Source organism: Eretmochelys imbricata, chromosome 15 (assembly GCF_965152235.1).
Source record: "Eretmochelys imbricata isolate rEreImb1 chromosome 15, rEreImb1.hap1, whole genome shotgun sequence".
Taxonomy (NCBI): Eukaryota; Metazoa; Chordata; order Testudines; family Cheloniidae; genus Eretmochelys; species Eretmochelys imbricata.
In genome coordinates, this window is record NC_135586.1 from 16,762,537 (window position 1) to 16,782,130 (window position 19,594).

A 19,594-nucleotide genomic window follows, 5' to 3' on the forward strand; every position below is an offset into this window, starting at 1 on the left:
TTCCACCACCAACTGCATGCTGATTGGAAAATCCAGGTGTCCAGATCGATATTCCAGTTAAGAAATGACTGTGCACATCACACATTGTATTGTAAAGGGCTTTCCCATGCAGAACATGTTTCTACTAAAATTGGGAATTGTTTAGTCTTCTTCAAAAAATGTAAAGTTATATAACTTTAGAGAACAAATTACCAATAATACCATCTATAAAACCCCACTTTGTTTCGTGTGTAATTTAGGGAACTTTCCTTAAGTTATTTGAGTTTCTATGCAGTGAGAAATGCACTACTTTAGCATTTGATAAAAAAAAAATAGAAAAAGCTGATTTTTCAATTAATAATAGTCATTAAAAAATGTAAATGTCAGAAAGATTACCTTAGAAAAATCTCACAGAGAATTAAAAACATTAATAGATTCCCACAGGAAAAATTCCAGTTGAATTCAACAACTCTCCTGTTCCCACTCCTGTCATTTGTATTTTCATCACACATCGAAGCAAAAACAAATTGCTAGTAAACTATCATCCAAGCACCCCCTTCCCCCACAACCCCACAATTTAATCTGAGATACAGACAGCTTCAGCAAAGACTAAAAAAGGCTTCCGATTCTGTAGTTGTTTACAAAGTAGCAAAAAGTTGGTGCTAAAGAGAGATTTTTCAGGTATGCCAGAGATAAATCTCTCTCGGCACGTCTGGCAAACTGACTCGGGACTCTAACTAGCAGGTGTGCAGATATAATTATGACTGCAAAATATTCAACACATCCAGGTGTGCTCATCATCAAATATATGAAATCCCTTTTATTTCTGGAAATTCCAAGCCTACCAGGTGCCAGCCTCCCAAAGAAGAGTAAGATTAAAGAATTAGTCAGTAAAAATATGAACAACCTTTTTTCTTCCCTGTTCTCATGTATGAAAGCTCCTCTCCAGAGCTCTCCTCTCTCTTCTGTCTTTTCCACTTGGGTCAAAGGGTAACTTTGCTCCTTTCGTGATGATTTTTAAGACACGTTTCCCACATCTTATAGCTAACTAACTAGATCGACTACATAGCACCTGCATTCAGTAAGAATATACAGTATGTAATTTCAAAGAAAACTGCTGGAAAGGGCAGTTTTATTAAGTTAATAGTACAAAGCACATAATCCAACTCCATTTTCAATTTTAAAATATGGTAGGTAGCCCTTACAGTATGAGCTTTCTAAAGGGCCCATAAGGCCAGTCTTGTCCAGGCTTTCTGCCTATAAACCATAACAGAGAGTTGAGCTCTCATGGTGGGGAAATCTCCCCTTCTGCCCTCAGCAGTACCCATAGTGCATGGCTGCATTTAAAAATTGTGGACCTCCCCCATCTCAGCTGGCTACCACCATGCTGGTTGGCTGCATGATCCATTTGAGCAGCCAGGCTGGATCAACAGAGACCCTTGGTTGATTGGCCTTCCTTTAAATCTACTCTACTTGAAATGCCAAAACACAGTGGAACTTGCACATACCTCAGACAACAGTAGTTGGGGCAAATGCTGTATGGACATGTGGCATTTCTAGCAGGCAAAGGATCAAAGTCCAGGATTACAAGTAACCATTTTATCCAAACATAACTAAAATACAGATGGTCTGGCAGCTTCCAGATACATCTGCAGAAAGCAACTGAACTGCTTATTTCAGAGTATTTGAACTCAAAGATGAGTATTTGAAGTTTACTACATACTAAGAAAATGTGCTCTAAAAGCAGGTTAAATATTTGGTAAAACACATATGCCCACCAGCCTTCTGTAGTAATTTTTCAGCCCACTGCCTTTGAGTTTGACACTAAAAATCCTATAAGCTTTACATAAAAAACACAGAAGTAGGGAAGAACATTGAAATGGGAAAAGTATCTGAGCAAAAGTATGTTTAGTTTGTACTCTATAATAAGCTAAAAATATAACAAGACTTTTTTTTTCTTTCCCCCACCAAATGAAGCAACTTGGAATTCAAATCCAGATTTAGGCTACAAGGAACAGAAGCTTACATTCTCATCCTGGACCTCATTTGTACACATCACAACTTCACCACATAATTTGATATAATTGTCAATCTTTCCTCAAGTAAAACACAGGAGAGAAACTGCACAGTATCCTGAGGTCAGAACTGAGGCACACTGGTAGAACTGGGGGTAGGAGGGAAGCTTGCCTGAATGTGACACGTGACTTGCTTTTAGACATGTGAACACTACGTTAACTTTTGAAAAATATGCCAAGAAAACAGGACTGTGACATTAAGTTTTTTACTTTATAGATCTGTTTGATATCTTTCTTGCTGTACTGCTAATATTATAATAATACTAATTCCATATATCGTGCTTTAATGTTTATGTTTAAAAAGCTAATTAAGTAAATAGAATGGTTTCAAATAGAATGATTTGACACATAAAACGTACAAATGAAAGAGTCATTCCTTTTAGCAATGTGTATATCCAGTGCTTTACATTAGCATTAGCTAATTACTTTGTACATTTATTCTTTATCTACGTTCATCCTCAAACATCAGTGTCAAAGTAGGAATTAAGCAACAATGCTGTACCTTAAAAGATCCATGTTAAAAACAAAGCAAAAATAAAATCATGGCAATGGACTGGAAGCATGCACTAGTGTGAATGGAAATATGAACAAAAAATAACATAACCAAGAGATTTCCATTCTGACATAACATTGTTGGTTTTGAAAATTTAAATTTAGAGAGATAACAGCATCAAACAGGACTTGCTGATTTATATGACCAAGCTACACAATACTGTATTAGTGGATACCATTAATCTGTTGCCACACATCCTATGTTACAACTGACTAGAGGCCTGGATTTTTACAGGTTGGGAAGTCAGTGCTGCCAGAGTTTTCATTCTAACTGGTCACAAAATAGTTGTTAATGACCACTAATGACTGACTGCTCAGAAGAAGACTTCAAAACTATAAGCCTAATCCTGAGAGAAGCAAAGTAGCTCCCTCTGCCATTGAAGTAAACAGGAGGCTAGGAGCTCAACCTCCTTCAGGATCTGCGCCAAAGTTAGCTTCTTTCCTGACCCCATCTAGGGAACAACAGAGGTTTCCACATTTCACTGTATAAACCAATAAATGGTTAGGGAGCAAACTGATTTGTTTATCAGCCACTGGTAAAAATATATGCCAAGAAATCCAGTTAAAGCGGGTGGGGGGGGGGGAAATGGCTACTAATAGCAATACAATGTGATTTTTTTCAATCATTTTCAGTCAGAGAATGACTAGTTACATTTTTAACACCTTTTCTCCTCTAACTAGTCATCATCTAACTGACAGAGAACAAAACACAATACACTTATGTCTTTAAATAATTAAGTTTGTAAAGAAAATGCATGTAAATTTCAACATACGATTTTCAGAAATATTTGGGATTTGAGCTGGTATCTTGAGGATAACGTCCAAATACTTCCATCTGCAATTTAAAAAATTCACTATAATTATTTTCCATATGAAAACACAGATTCAGCATGGGAACAAAACTAAGAATACTGAGTTAGCATATGGATCTCATTGCCCCTATACATTTTAGTCACTGAAACAAAAAGCTATTAATCAACATGTAAAAGCCATAAATTAACATAAACATTAATCATTCTAATACTCCTGGTGTGTCAGAATGATAATTTTTTTTCAGTCTTTCATTTTGACATACTCGCCTTTAGCTATCAGCTGGCTGACCTTTCTTAACACAGTTAAACATTTTAGGCATTGCAAATCTCACTGAAATAAACATTTTTGAGAAAGCCGAATATCATGGCTACAGTTATGCCATTGCACTTGTTTTTAATATGTCAAGCTAAAACACAGCATGAAAACACAGCTGAAATTGATGAAATTTTAGTGTTTCATAAACAGGTTCATTGTCCAGATTAAAGAAAAAGAAACCCATCTGTTTTGCTTTATGAAGCCATTAATTGCCCAGTAAAGTGCAATGATAAAACTATAGAAAGCCTTGTTTTAGGAGAAAGAAATCTGACACAAAGTACACAGTAGTTCAACTCCAAAACAGACTCCCCATATGGCTAATGCAAAAAGATATAGGACCTCTAATGCCAAATCTCCTTGAAAAATTAAAGAATGTGAAAATGCACAAAATAAATGAAAAAAAGGCTTCACACAATTGTCTCTGTACAACACAACATTCAGGCTTAAAGTTGAATTCAAGTTTGCACACTTGATAAATCATTGCAATCTAGCAGAAAATTGATAAGCCAAGGACCATCAAAAGGCTGTTTTGAGTAGCCTTTCAGTTCAGCCATGCATAGCAATCTGTCAGCAACAGAGATCTGTCTACCCAGCCTCCGAAATTAGGGGTGCTGCCTACTTCAGCATCGGGCATGAATCTCTTGCTTCCAAAAGCAATAACTAGTTAATATTGTCCTCAGCCTGCAAAGATTTAATTAAACACCTTCGAGACATTTTAGCAGACATTTCCTGAAGTACTCTTGTTTAGTAGCAAACTATAAAAAAACCAGCAAACTGACAGAGAAGAAATATATCAAGTTCTTACAGCAACTGAAATTAATCGGGCCAAACTTACATGTCTGCAATTAAGGATTCCGTAATTCTGAGCAATTAAAATACATACTTTATTAGAAAACTAATTAATTCTAGACACATATTTTTCCCATGATAAACTTTTATGATTACTTGATTTATTCCCTTATAATTACTATTTAATTAATCTAGCCTTGTATAATATTATACTATTTTTCTGGCAGTCGACCAATAAAGACAGTAAATTGATTGCGGTTCTATTGTGCAACAGCAGACTCTGTAATGCCAGTTTCAACACCACGTTTATTTATTTGTCTGTTCTATTACTTTTCTTTTCCTCCCACAGGGCATATGAACATGAAACACAATACGCACAGGATAACTTTTTGTGTTCTGTAGATTTTCTCCTTCTAAATGTGAAATAGAACATAAAACTTGCTTTAATTCAATATCAATGCATATGCAATATGATACTATATAATAAAAATACAACTCTTAAGAAATGATGTTATAGGTCTAACATATATATCACAAAATGGCTAGTCAATTGACTATTGACGTACAGGGCCGGGCCCTCAGCTGGAGTAAACTGGGTTAACTCTATTGACCCCCAGTTCCAGCACAGGAGATCGTCCCGTGATAACTGACAATAGGGGAGGAAGGGTCAAATAAAATCTTTCATACTAATTTACAAAGTTCGTACATAATACGACATTTATTTTAATGTCTCCATCAGTTTTACCCAAATTAAACTTTTACTGTGTAATTTTAGCCTCCATTTAAAAAAATGGACTTACACAAGTTTCAACCAAAATAAGCCTTCTCACACCTCACTTTAGAAATAATTATTTCTGGAGGAATGGTATCTGTTTGTACTAAACAATGTTAGAGCAAAAATGTACTTAAATATTACCAATAGAAGTAACAGTGGTATTTTTGTTCCCATCTTTACCATTTTAGAGGTAAAAACTATCCATTAAAAAAATCCCACAAGCCACTGCTGACCCTTTACTGTTAGGAGGCCTTAAACTTTCTTCAGCGTATCCTTTCCTAAAATCCTAGCACTGGCTGTCACCTCAAAGTTGGCACCCCATCTTGGTGTGTATTTTTTTCAGGAGGAGGAATTGAGAAGGGATTTGTTTTAAAAACATATGTGGAAGCAACATGCTACTTCATATTCTTTAAATCTTTTGAATCAGTTACTGGATTTTATGCTATTTTTTCTGCTACAAAATATACAACATTGACCACAGATACCACTTATCCAAAATGATCCTAGTTCTAGAGGGAGCAAGGTTATTTCATTGTGTACTGTAAGAAACTGTACCCAAACTATCTCCTGGCTGAGCTATCCGAAAAAGCTCCCAAAATATTTTATTTTATCCTTGTTCCCCCATTTTCTAAAACTGAAAAAATACTGCACTGACAAAATACAAAATCATTGGAAAAGGCGGAGAGGAAGGAAAGTATTTTTATGGTTAAATTGAGCAAGAAATTCTTTAGGCATTGGCACATTTCAGGATACACATACAACAGAATACTGTATTTATTTTTTTCACATGGTTTCTGTTTTTAAGATTTATTTTATAGATATGTTTCAGACAACTTTTTTAAAAAATCCACCTAAGTCACAAATAGTTAAAGTAATCAAATAGTAAATCAGCTATTGTAGTTCCTGCTTGTTTTCATAGTCCACATTTTTGACCCTGTCCTGCAAATCCTTACTCACTTGAGCAATCCCTTTGAAGTGAGTGAGGTTTGCAGAATTAGGCCCTTAAATCAAAATATTAAATTATTTAATCTCTATGGGTGCAGTAATAATATCTATAAATTCATTCCTTCTTTAGAATCTTTATGTTTGTTAACTAAGCCACAGTACTGCTGCGAGGCAAGTATTATTATAAATCATTTTACAGACAGAGAAACGGAGGCAGAGAGGCTAAGTGATTTGCCCATGGTAATAGAGAGTCACTGAAAGAGCCAGGATCAGCATAGGATTTATGGTCTCCCAGATCTGTGCTCAAACCCTTCCGTAAGCACAATGAAAGTGAACTCACTAAAAGTTTTCTAAGAAAAGAGAACTCTTCAAATTGTATAATAAGGTTGTGTGAGGTTCCTCTACTCTGTATTAATTCATTAGATCAAAACTTGTAGGCTTTATTAGGCAGAAGTCCCACTGGTGTCAGTGGGAGTTTTGCCTCAATAAGGACTGTAGAATTTGGTCCATAATCTTTACTATTTCAAGAATCAATTTTTATTTTTTGTTTAAAAAGGCCCCATGTCATGAATATCAACCATTTCAAATTTAGGATTCAGAGAAGCAGATGAAAAAGCATTCTTCTGCTGTGTCTCTCACTAAAATTCAACATGAATTGGTATCAGCACCTCCTTTTTGTCCACTGTGATTCCCATCAGATACAATATATGTAGATGTTATTTGGATAAGCCACGTTATCAGATAGCAAAGTAGTCCAAGAAATGTGACAAGAATGCACTGTAATTCTGGTGCAAACAAGAATGACATTTACAGGGTAAATGTTACCTGATCATCAAATACAACAAATGTTTATTTTAACTGCTTAGTCTAATCTTAGATTTTAGATACAAAACCACAATTGTTCTTCCATGTGAATCTGATCACATAATTCTAGATCCATTTTCCATGACCATGTAGGACGGAGTTGTTAAATTTACTTATTTTGAGAGAGACAAGTGGGGTGAGGTGATATCTTTAAATATTTAATATCTTTGGTAATATCTGAAAAAGAGCTCTGTGCAGCTCAAAAGCTTGTCTCTTCCACCAACAAAAGTTGATCCATTAAAAGATATTAACTCACCCACCTGGTCTCTCTCATATTCTGGTACCGACATAGCTACAACACTGCAATATTTATTTTCTCCATTCCTGAGACAACAATATCAAACAGGTAAATAGTCAAAATGTGAAGGATATTAATAAAAAGTGAGTGAACAACTACAACACCAGTTCAATAATTCTTCAATGACCTTCATACTAGAATTTCTAGTATTAAATGTCACAGATGCCTGGCACATTCTGATCAGCTAGCTCTTCCATATTTTTAAGGGGTCATGTCTTAACATTAGCTGTTTATTTCTCTCTGCTTGCTAAACCAAAAGTTCCTGAAGACAGTTAACATGTTTAAAGTGTTATTACTTATTTAAAGCTTCAGTCTCCTTGTCCAGTATGAACCACAATCGATCAGAAAAACAAAACAAAAAACAAAACCCAACAGTGAAATCTAAAACTGTTTCACCATCTTAATTCTGAATCTTGAAACAGCCTGCAGTACCTGAACTTGAACTTCCAGCCTTTGAATGGGCTCTGAACAGCCCCCTTTTGTACTGCTCTTTTATGTTGGCAGGAACTGAAGTGTCAGTCTTTCATCAGATAATCAGATTATGTCAAATTCTGACCAAATTCATTAAGAAAACCTTTACGAGCATCATTATCTCAAAGCAGAAAATCTAGATCAAAGTATAACAGATTTTACAGCACAATAAAACTGATTATAAATATTTAAACACTAATTAAAGTGCCTCCATTGTTAAAAAGCAAATAAATAATTGAAAGCTACCTCTCTTTATAAAACTATCCAAGTCCACCATATTTATCCACTGCTTCACAGAAAATCAGGGTCAAGATTGGGTGGATGGTGGGAAGAAGTGAATATAAAAGGGAGTCATTTGAGAACATGGAGGATAGCTAGAGTTTTAAATCATTTGTCTGAAGTAAGCCACTCCAAATGTTCATTCCAGTGAAAGATTATTAACTCTTTAATGTCTTTACTAAACCCATTCCCACCAGACAAAGATCTGACGGACAATGTCAGCTGCTTAGGCAAGAGGCTCCAGATTGAGGGGATGGAGGGAAGAACTTTTTTAAAAAAATATTCAATGGTAAAAAAAAAATTCCCAGACTAACAAAACTAACCAAAATCTGCCAATTTCTGCTAAAATTTCCAACTTCTTGTCTGTTTGTATAAAGAGCTAGATAACTGAAATTTGGTAAACATGCTTTTCATACAGAGATATTGTGTCTATGTGCTAAAAACCCTTATGTTTCATGTACTAAGAAGAAGAGAAAGTCCTAAGCAATTGCCTTTTCCTCCCTATTCCAATTGGATATCAGCCATAGAGATCATTCTTTAAAGAGGAAACCGAGCATTCAGGAGAGGAAGGAATCAGGTATTAACTAATCAATGAACAGCAGCAAAAAAAAAGGTCACCAATAATGGTTTGACTCACTTTGAAGTATAATCAGATTCTTCATCTGTAACTCAAATTTAAAAACTATAATAATTTACGGAAAAGGGATTAATTTAGCCATTTTGAGTCAAAGATTTATTTCATAACTTCATCCCAAATCCTGTATATTGTTAGGATCCCTTTCCCCTTTGAAGACTTAGTGAATGATTGAAGCTTCTACTTTCTGAGAAACAGATAACACAAGACCAGTAATCTGACTCTAAACCACTGGATAAAGGCAGTTTGTTTCCTCTTAGCCCATCTGTCAACACCTCTTCAGTAATTAGTCCTAATTATTACAAAGGACTAGCCTCCCATTCGCATTATTAAATCAGAAATAGTATCATAGCCAGGTATCTTTCAACACCTACCAGACCAGCGACCTTCGATTTCATTGAATCTTCTATCAGTATCCGCCTTTGCAAGAGCCTAGGCAGTAATTTTAGCATCAGCTTCAAAGATGCAGATCCCACAGTGGAATTCCAGGGATGCATTCATATACACATGCACATCATGTGACAGGAGAGCAAGCAACATAATTGACCTTTGCATTGTTCCCAAAACTACTGTGATATCAAACACACATTCAGTTTTATACAACAGAACTTTTTTTGTACTTATAAGTCTTCCTTTGAACTAAATACTAATAGGGAAGCTAATGGCATCCTGGTTGCAAATATAACAATTTAACATTTTTAAGGAATAATAATGAGGTATTGCTATAATTTGGAACAACCAGAGGTATTTTTTTTCTTTTAAGGAGGACTTGCACAAATAAAACAAAACAACCCCTCTTACCCCCAACATGGGCTTTGTGCCTGTATAAAGAAGGCTTCATGGGTTTTTATTTATTTATATTTCCCCTATATTTGAAATTCTTCTCTGGAAGGTTTTAGATGTCTGGAAAACATACATGGTTGCAACATCACAGATACCAAGGAAGTGAAACTTAATTAATTGAAAGAAAAGGAGGACTTGTGGCACCTTAGAGACTAACAAATTTATTTGAGCATAAACTTTTGTGAGCTACAGCTCACTTCATCGGATGCATTAGTTGAGAAAATTTGTTTTTGTTAACATATATTTAAGCAAAATTCTTGAAATAAAAAGGTGTCTGTGTTAAGGATTCAGCACCCTTTCTCTTATAGGCAGAGAGTGTAGTCACAATACACAGCTGAGACCACTAGTGAGGTCTTGTTTACACTGGGATTTTCAGACACTAGTGCAAACCCCTAGCTTAGACATGGTGCATTGGTATAAAGGCACTGGTGCATGCTATGACTTGCACCAATGCAACACTAAGGGTTTGTCCTGATACAGATACAGCAGTGCAGCTATGTAAAAAATTTCAGTGTAAACAAAGCGAGTCCTCCAACAAAAACAGGGGATACAAGACATGATGTCCCTAATGTTTTGTCTGCTCATATTTTACCTTAGAAACGTTTTACGAAGGCACAAGCTCATTTCCTCATCCAGCATCCCCTTTGCAGATCACTTTTAAAACCAACAAAAAGTTTAATAATGATCAGAAGTTAATTATTTTACAGGAAACAACCATCAATTTATTTAGGGTGAAATTCTACCCAACTAGCAAATAGCCTGAATGATCAGGATTTGTGGCAGGGCACTAAGTGAGAATGGAAATGGGTGGGAATCACACACACACACACACACACACATCTTCAGGGACCTCATAGCCCCACTATGGTGCTATTGAAGCCCATGGACTGGTATCATGGCTGCAACTCCTATGTGAGGGTTTGGGGACACGGAAGCATTAAACCCCGGCCTCTTCTCCAATCCACCTGTTGCAGTTCCCTCTAAGCTGGTTTATTTGGAATTTTCATGAAGACATCTCTGCAGCACGCAGGGAGTGTGGAGGTACTCCGTGGAATTACTCCACTCCAATTTTCCATGTACGTCCCTCTACAGGACTTACATGGTGCACAGGACATCACGCGGCACATCCGCACCTGGATCAGTTTCCCCTTCATAAGTAACTTAACCTCACTGCCAGGAACAACAAAAAGCTAATAAAGCTAACATCCCAAGTCTCATATTTTTCCAATCAAAGGTCATTATAACTATAATTAGCAAAAGATAGGTACTGAAATACCAATGGCTCCAACTTTGAAATGAGTATAAATATTTTAAGTACCATATTAATAAGGCATCCATTAAAATCAATATTAACACAGTACAAAATACTCTTATTACATTTCCCCTTATAAAGCTCTAATGGTCATACTAATAGCTCCAGAATAAGGTGGAGTTTTCCCCCTTACAATGTCACTTGTATCACTAAAAAAAAGTTATAAAAATCAAAATCAGATGTGCCTTTTAAAGGAAAAAGGTGTTTCTCTATTGAATAAATATTATTCCAGTTAGTCTACCCAACATAAGTCTCTCCTGAGCTCTAAGAATTTTAAGATTTCTGTAGCAGGGCTAAGCAAGTGAGAAAAGGGTAAATAGTAAAGGTGAGTACTTGGGCAAGCAGATGGTGATTGTACTGTTCAAATGCTGGAGAAATGGCATAGTAGTTTAAATACACAGACTTCCTGGAACTACCAGTTAAAATCCCAGCAGAATGACTCAGTCCTTCATCCTTCTACATTAAACAGCCCGCTTCCATCTACCACGTGTTTATCTTTCAGTGGAGACCTTTAAAGAGTCTATCTGTTCTGCATCAACACTATAGAACACTTGGCACTTTTTGTAAGAGTTTGCGTTGGCCAAAATCTCTGTTCTCCACAGTACAGTGCAGCATACCAGTTGGCTACCACTCTCCACTCCAGAGTTGGCTGCATTTCAATGGAGTATTTTACATATGGACATATCCTGCCCTACTTTGGTGTCATATGTAAAGCTGGGGATGGAATGTGTATTTCTTATATGCACCTCTCATCATCTTAATTTCCATAAAAATGTGCAACTAAATGTCTGATCAAAAAATAAGGAGTAATAATGATGTGAACAGGCACATACAGTGTAGCTTTGAAAAGAAAAATAGGCACAGCCAGGAAGGATCACAGAGAAAATTCATCCAAACTCCAGCTCCAGGAACTAAGGAGAGGGGGTCCATATCTCCGTGACTCTGCGGGTGTGGGGGCAGTTCAGCCTGTGGCACAGGCTAGGGCAGCCCTAACTCACATTCCCAGCTTTCATAGTATGTATGGGTCTTGCAGGAACAGGAAACAGCCAGGGTGCAGTAAGGCCATTCCTCTTCCTCCTAGCGACTGTCTCAGAAACATCCCAGCCCTCAAATGATTATGGGAGTGATCCTGCAGTCTTTATTCAGGTTAAATTCCCACCAAATTTTTTCACTCAATTTAATAAAATCACTAGAAGTGACATATTATAGGTGTTGTAATGATGCTGACTCTGTTATATGAACACCATGTTAAAAAGAAAGATCTAATGACAATATTCTTGGATAACGGTTCTTTGAACAAAAACTAACTGGTGTAGATTTGTTTCTGATACTTATATGGCAAGGATTTGTAAACTAGTTAAAATTTCCTAAATAAAATAAACAAACAAATAGAAAAAAACCTGGAGTTTAACCTGAATAAAGACTGCGGGATAAGGCCCCATATTTCCAACACAGTTTTTACAAGGAGAAATGAAGCCCAGTTTTGTTAAATTGCTGGCAACCCACCTCTGCACAAGTTGCAAAACTGTGTATTTATTTACATATGAGAATATTCTAAGGCAACGCCCTTTTGCGGTTTCCTCAGTGGTAAAATGGCCCTATCCTCCAAATGCTGACAATACAAAAGTAACTTGACAGATTATTCACGTGAATAATGTTTGTGCAGGTTTACATCACAGCACCATGAAATGTTCATTGGGTGACTATTTTTAAAGGACCTCAAAACATAAATGTTTTCAAAATCATATATTTTGTATAAAACAGTATTATAATTTACCCTGCAAGATCTTCAGTCTCTTGCTCTTGCAAAAACTGCAAGTACTGGGTTCACGGAAGAATGTATGTGCCAAGAGTATTATATCCACTATTGCAATAAATTCTTCATGGTTGAGGCTAGGACCTTTTAACTACATAAATGACCTTTGTTTATGTTTGCAGAATGTTATTCTAAAGTTTTATTGGATGCTATGAAATGTGTGTTCATTAATTTCTTGTGGATAAAAGAGGAGATAGATTTCAAAACCACATGTAAAAGATAACAGAATAGAGGGTTGTACTCTAAACAAGGGCTCAAAATAGCTAAACCCTAGTTGGTATTGTGATAATGGGGACAAGTCATACATCATGTGACGCATATACCCCACTATAAACATATATACAAATGTGAATTCAGTATAACCAGGATTAAATATGAATCACATGCTTAAGCAGAGAGGTTTTTTTAAAATCTGAAAGTCAAAGCTTTTTTTTATGGCACTGTAAATTTAGATTTCCTAAACTGTTATTCCTTGCTTTAGTTATTGGTACATTTATGGTTTGGCAAAATAACTCCTTTAAGTAAACTGAATACTTTATACATTTTAAATGCACTGATTATATTTAATAAAAGCCACTACTATAATTTTTATAAAACTTGGCTGGATTTCACTGGCTGGACTTCGGGTATTTTTAAATCCCTGGAGAGCTTGGTATGGAAAGTATCTTTTCACTATTATTACCAGTCTCTAATAAATAGTGTTGATGACCCTCTGGAACCTAAATTGTAGCTATTCCTCATATACCCATTCAGCACTGGGCATTTTGGATTCAGTTTATATTCAGCACTTGGCTCTGAAAGAAAGTCCCAGGCATCCACAAGAGCTGTAATTTCAGGCAATCAAGAGGAATGTTAATGGCCTTACACCATCAAGAGCCTGATTCTGAGAGCTGCTGTGCACCCACAACTCCCGATGAAGTCAGTGGTTTCAAAGTTTCAGCACTTCTCAGAAACAGGTCCAATGTCAGATTTTTTCTTCAAGGACCCATTCACAGTCCATTGTGTTCAACAGCAGCTTTCTCACTGCCTGCTAAAGGTGCACCCTCCACAGTTGCTGGAAGAACTAAGAAGGGAACAAAGCAGATAAAGCATAAAAATCATCATAAAGGAAATCAGACAGAAGAAACATTACATTGCATTAAAGTAATTACCAGAAATTAGGACTTCTCTAAATATTCGCAACAGGCTAGATTGAGACTCAGCCCTGTGTCAAGGCAGCAGGTAGCTACACCGCTGAAGGAGGAGGACCAGGAAGAAACTGACTTGGAGAGCCACACAATTCCTTCCCTGCTCCCTTCTTGTTTGGGAGGAGAGTAAGTTTGGGTGAAGCTTACTCACTCCTTACTCCTAGCCAGCACCTCAGGCCAGCACACAGAGGGGAGCCCATTTCCTGCCCCTCCCCTTTCTCAGGGTGGTGGTGGTGGAAATATTAAGCATGCAGGCTTTATGGTCTGTCCTTTCCCACATACCTCCAAAGCATTCAAAAGCTGCCATGGCATGGGGTCAAGAGGGGAGATGGTGGAAGGGGACATAGGAGAGCACATTTACTTCCCACTACTCCCCTACATGGCTCTACTTGTCCAATGCTGGCATTAGCATGGCACAGAAGAAGAATGCTATTTAAGAAGAAGATATACTTCAAGTACCTAAGTACAATAACTCACATTCCATGGAAAAAGAAAAGGAGTATTTGTGGCACCTTAGAGACTAACAAATTTATTTGAGCATAAGCTTTCGTGAGCTACAGCTCACTTCATCGGATGCATTCATGGGTATGATAGAGATTTTCCTTACCTTTTTTAAATATAGGGTACATTTTAAATATTTAATTACATTTTGGAGCCATCTGGTTACACAGCATTTATGGTGTAAAAGATAACACAATTAAGTGTGTTTGTTTGTTATATAAATAGGGAGCAGTAAAATAGAGGTAGGTTTTACTCCCATTATATTGATGGAGAAACAGTCCAAGAGAGATGAAATGTCTTGTTAAGGGCTCAAAAGTAGCTATTTTAGAATAGGATTAGAACTCAGGAGTTCCTAAAACCCACTCCTGTGATTAGACGACTATACTGTGCCTGTCTCTCACAGAAATGTGTTCTTTTTTTAATTGTGGGAAGGCAGTATTGTCTAGTGGTTAGAGGGGGAAATGGCAGTCAGGAGGAGATGAGTTTCTTTCCTGACTTGGCCACAGAGTTACTGTGTCCCCTCACTTATGACTAGTCACTCAGGGAAACTGAGGTATAGTGAGGCATGAAAATATCAAAGATCTTGAAGACTGAAGAACTTATTTAATAGTTATGAAGCATTTCAGTTCACCTTTAAATGAAATTTCATCTAACAAATGGGCTCCACATGGACACAGGTGTCTGCCTGCATGCATCTTATTGGAAGGTCAGGGCTCAGTTCATTAATGTTGTAAATCACCTTGACGATTATATTAAAAATCTTGCATTTCTATATTGGAAAAATGAGTTACAATACTTAACTCTTATTCATGAAAACCATCCAAAATGTAGGAAATTATATACAACCCTTCCTTTGGCAAACAATTTAAATAACTGATCTGTCATAGAAAAAAAGACAGATGATAAAACAGTTTAATTCTAATGGCTCAACTGTGGTGCTAAATCACAGTTCAGGATAGAAGGTAGCAAGGATGCACAATGGGCAGCAGCACACCATGGCCTACCTAAAGTAAGGGGGAACCAGATATTGCACCATCCAAGGACAGGGTGCAGTGTGCACCCCCCTAGAACAGGGTAGTTGTGCAAGTCAGTAAAGTGGAGCATGGCCCTGTCATCTCCTTCCCTATATGATGCAGCTAGTATTGCTGCGGGAACTAGCTCTGAGCACAGCTTGCAATCTGTAAAGCTCAAATGCCGCCACTGAACCAGGCTCCTGTGTGAGTGCACAAGGGTGGGTGAGGAAGTTCCTTATATCTTCTCACCCCAACTTGTGCACCCCAGCAGGGATGGGCTGAACTATAACTCATTCTGAAAAATTTCTTACATTTGACAATAAACTAAAATATTTTGTAACCCACATCCCTCCCGGGTGTGCTGGTCTGTCCCCTCTAGTGGCACCGAGACCACTTAGCCATTAATGAGTCTGCTCTACAGCCTTAGCTAAGGGGCAGTTGGCTTTTAGTTCATGCAGTAGAGGATCATGCACTAAGCTCCAGAGGTCCCCGGTTCGATGCCGCCTGCCAACGACCGGGGTCCGTTGGTGTTACAATTTCACGCAACAAAAAGAAAAAAATCCATTTTTATCCACCCCCACTGCTTTGATAAACCATTTGGTCTCTCATTTCATCTAAACAAGCCAGGGTGTGTGACAGTTTACGGAGCTGTTTGAACACCCAGTGAAGTGTACATGGTTTCTCAACCACTGGGAACTAAAAAGCAAAAACAAGTATGTCAAGCAGCACACTTCCAAGCTGGAATGGTGGCCACTTCTATGGTTAACACCAACAATCACAAATAATTAAAAAAAGGACTTTCATTAGCTTCAATTGTAGGGAGGGAGTGGGAGGAATGATGTGTCAAACTGCAGTCAAGGAAGTACATATGCCAACTGGAAAAACTGACTATAAACAGCTTTCTTACATAAACACAGAAGGAAGTAACCAACACCCTCAATTGTTCAGTAAGGAGTGGGGGGGTGGTCCGTAAATGCAACTAGAAAAAACAAACAAAACTGAAACAATTCCCGAATGTTCCTTCTGCTCATAATTATCCCCACAGTCATCGTTCTAATTCAACAAGGTGAAACTGCCAACAGGTGTTAGAATTTGAGGCACAAACGATAAAATTTAAAGACAAACGAAGTGCAAGAAGTCAAAATGGGCTAATCATAAAAATGAACAAATTTATGAGCATGATGGACTAAATTCTAGTGGGCTAGGCACATAAATGAGTGTCAGGAATATTGAGAAGGAAGCAGTGGGAGAACATTATGGAAGCTGGCTGAACTGGAGAGACTGCTATGTGGGCCCGTTGCAGTTTCCATTGTGGATTATCTAAACAGGGAATAGTCATGGTTTACAGTGGTTACATGCACACGCAGCCACCCAGACCAAATAACAGTCCCTGCTCACAGGTCTCTTAGCAGAAATAAAATCTTCAATGGAGCTACATCCAAAGGAGTGGTCAAAAAAGAATTAGAAAAGTTCACGGAAGATAGGGCCATCAATGGCTATTAGCCAAGATGGTCAGGGATGAATCTCGTGCTCTGGGTGTCGGTAAACGTCTGACTGCCAGAAGCTGGGACTGGATGACAGGACATGGATCACTTGATAATTGTCCTGTTCTGTTCATTCCCTCTGAAGTATCTGGCACCAGTGGGAAGACAGGATACTGGGCTAGATGGATCATTGGTCTGACCCAGTATGGCCATTCTTAAATTCTTATGGACTCAAGCAGAGCTAATGTGATGCTACAAAACTATCCATACCATTTAGCCCTCATCAGGCATATTTGTGACTTTTAAAAAACATAATGAGCCAAATCTTCTAGTTATGGGTCTGGAACTTATTAGCTGTTAATCAAAAAACAGTAGGGCAATATATCAGTATAAGCATATTCTGCCAACCCCTGATAATTAAAGAATCATTCCCTGCCCATCCACCCACTTATGTAACAGATCGTAAAACTGACAGATAGTCCTGTAGGAGTCAGGATTTCTAATGTATTGGTAGCAGCAAGGTTATGTTACTCTTATGGTTTCTTATCAGGGTTTTAATTTCATTTGCTTTCTGCATCTACCTTCTAAATCCCTGACCAATCTGAAACGGAGAAGATGTCAGTCATCATAAAGAAACGGTAGACACAAAAATGTGTCAAACTGGTTTTGAATTTTTTAAAATAATAATTAAAAGCACACAGTGCTAAGTGCTCACACCACACAGGCTTCCTATTTGGGACAAAGCTGCATCACTCTTCATCCTACTTCTCAGTCATGCCAAAAAGTTACCTTTGCTTTCCCAAAGACAACAGTGACTCATTGTAACACAACTTGTCAGTTTGTGCACTCAGATGGCTGTGGTGGCAGTTAAGAGCAGAGACACAGGTATGTCCCTTGACACTATACGTGTACTATTGGATAGAAAAAGTTAGGAGTTTCTTTGGTATATATTCTAAAATATAGAAAATAAAATGTTTAAGAGCTATGTGCAGAGGCAACTTTATGATAAATCTGCCTGTCTTCCATTTTAAATTCAAGCTCATCTCTGTCTAGAAGGTTCTACATAGTTCTGTCCCAGCTAAAGTCTCACTTCTAGCTATCACCTATTCTCCCACTTATACCCATGCTCAGCCAATTCAGCTCACCTTGTTGCTCCCCTGCTCTCCCATGTCCATGCCTTTTTTCATGCTGCACACTACACCCGACACACCCTCACTCACTCTGTAAAGCACACAGCCACACTCTCCCACTTCAAGTCCTCCCTCACAATGTAGTTCTTTTGGTCAACCTACGATCACTGGCCTTCACCCTGCTTTCACTCTGGACACTACCCCACATGTTAATAAGTTAAAATGCATATATAACAACAAGCATACCTCACAATCTTTCCCTGATCTAATTCATGCATTCCCTTACCCCCTTCCTTTCTTTGTCATCCATCCTTGCTATGTTGTCTAGTCCAGCACTCTATTCTCCCACCTCTACTCACGCTGTATAGTACTTTATTCCACAAATAATCCCATTGATTTCAGATCCCATTGATCTATGATGCAGAATAAAAAATAGTGTTCACAGAACTGATGTGTTTGCATAATTCCTCTTTCCCCACCTCTCACATGATCAAATCTTCTGCTATTCAAATTCCATTTTTGATGATGGAAACTCGCATATAAAGGAGAGGCGGTTTTTGACTAACTGGACCAGTTGAGCTATGTTTCTGTGCATGTGCTACAGTATCTTTTCTGCAGCACATCTACTAACCAGACAGGACACTGAGCAAGTGATGGTTTTGACAGCCAGAAGCTAATCAAGTGACAAATGATCAGGTTTCAACAAATAATAAAGCAGAATCCAGCTGTGAATTTGTTGGATGAAAATCCCAGCATCTCCCATACTATCTCATGCACATTTCAATTTATGGGAAGAAAACAGAGTAAAGGGATTTTCTCCACCCTTTCTCATGCGGGCCATAAAATAGATTTATTACCTATGTTATATTCTGTGTTTTCTCCTGAGGAAAAAGTATGGGAAGTGGTGGAACAAGTTTTTGTTGTGGTTGTTGTTATTTTTAAAACCAGGATCTGCTTTATGATGAACAGAAAGCCAAATTTTGAACCCTGTTCATATCATAAGGCCCTCCTATTTAATACTTTAGTCCAGGTTTCTCAACCTTTTTGATACCAGGGACTGGCTTGCTGCCTTCCTAAACTGTATCAAGGAGATCTCAGGGACCGGCGCTGGTCCACGGCCCAGTTGTTGTGAAACACTGAACTAGTCACACTTTCTACCTTCTTAAATCTTGTAGCACTGCCTTTACATCTCAGTGGGGAAATCTACAACTGTTCCAGCTGCCTGAATGTGCAAAGTCTTTCCTGAGATTCCTATCTGGTACATTTTTAGAGGAGAATTCAGCCCCCGCCCATAATATCAAAGGTCTTTGGTTCCTATTGAAAAATTGTGGACTAACTCTCATACTGAGAGCATTGGTCTACATTCCTCCTCAGCTAATTCCGGTTCAGCTTCACCTCCCTACCACACTAAGTGACATGCTCACAGCACAGGTTGTCTCGCAACCGAGCGATAACAGAGTTCATTCCTGCAGCGTAGATGAGACTGAATCATGTTTTAACTATGTTTCTGAACCCTGCT

The 19,594-nt window shown here is 37.8% G+C and overlaps 1 protein-coding gene across 4 annotated transcripts in view; it reads right to left on the minus strand.

Moving 5' to 3' along the window:
- The window catches only part of GNB1L (G protein subunit beta 1 like), a 56,779-nt gene that overhangs the window by 30,738 nt on the left and 6,447 nt on the right, over positions 1 to 19,594 (minus strand). For 3 of the 4 annotated variants that reach the window (XM_077835200.1, XM_077835201.1, XM_077835198.1), the window contains exon 2: positions 3,380 to 3,441. The exons of the other annotated variant lie outside the window; for it this stretch is intronic. The gene's annotated coding sequence lies outside the window, so the exon portion shown is untranslated. The remainder of the gene's footprint in view (positions 1 to 3,379; positions 3,442 to 19,594) is intronic. 4 annotated transcript variants of the gene reach the window in all.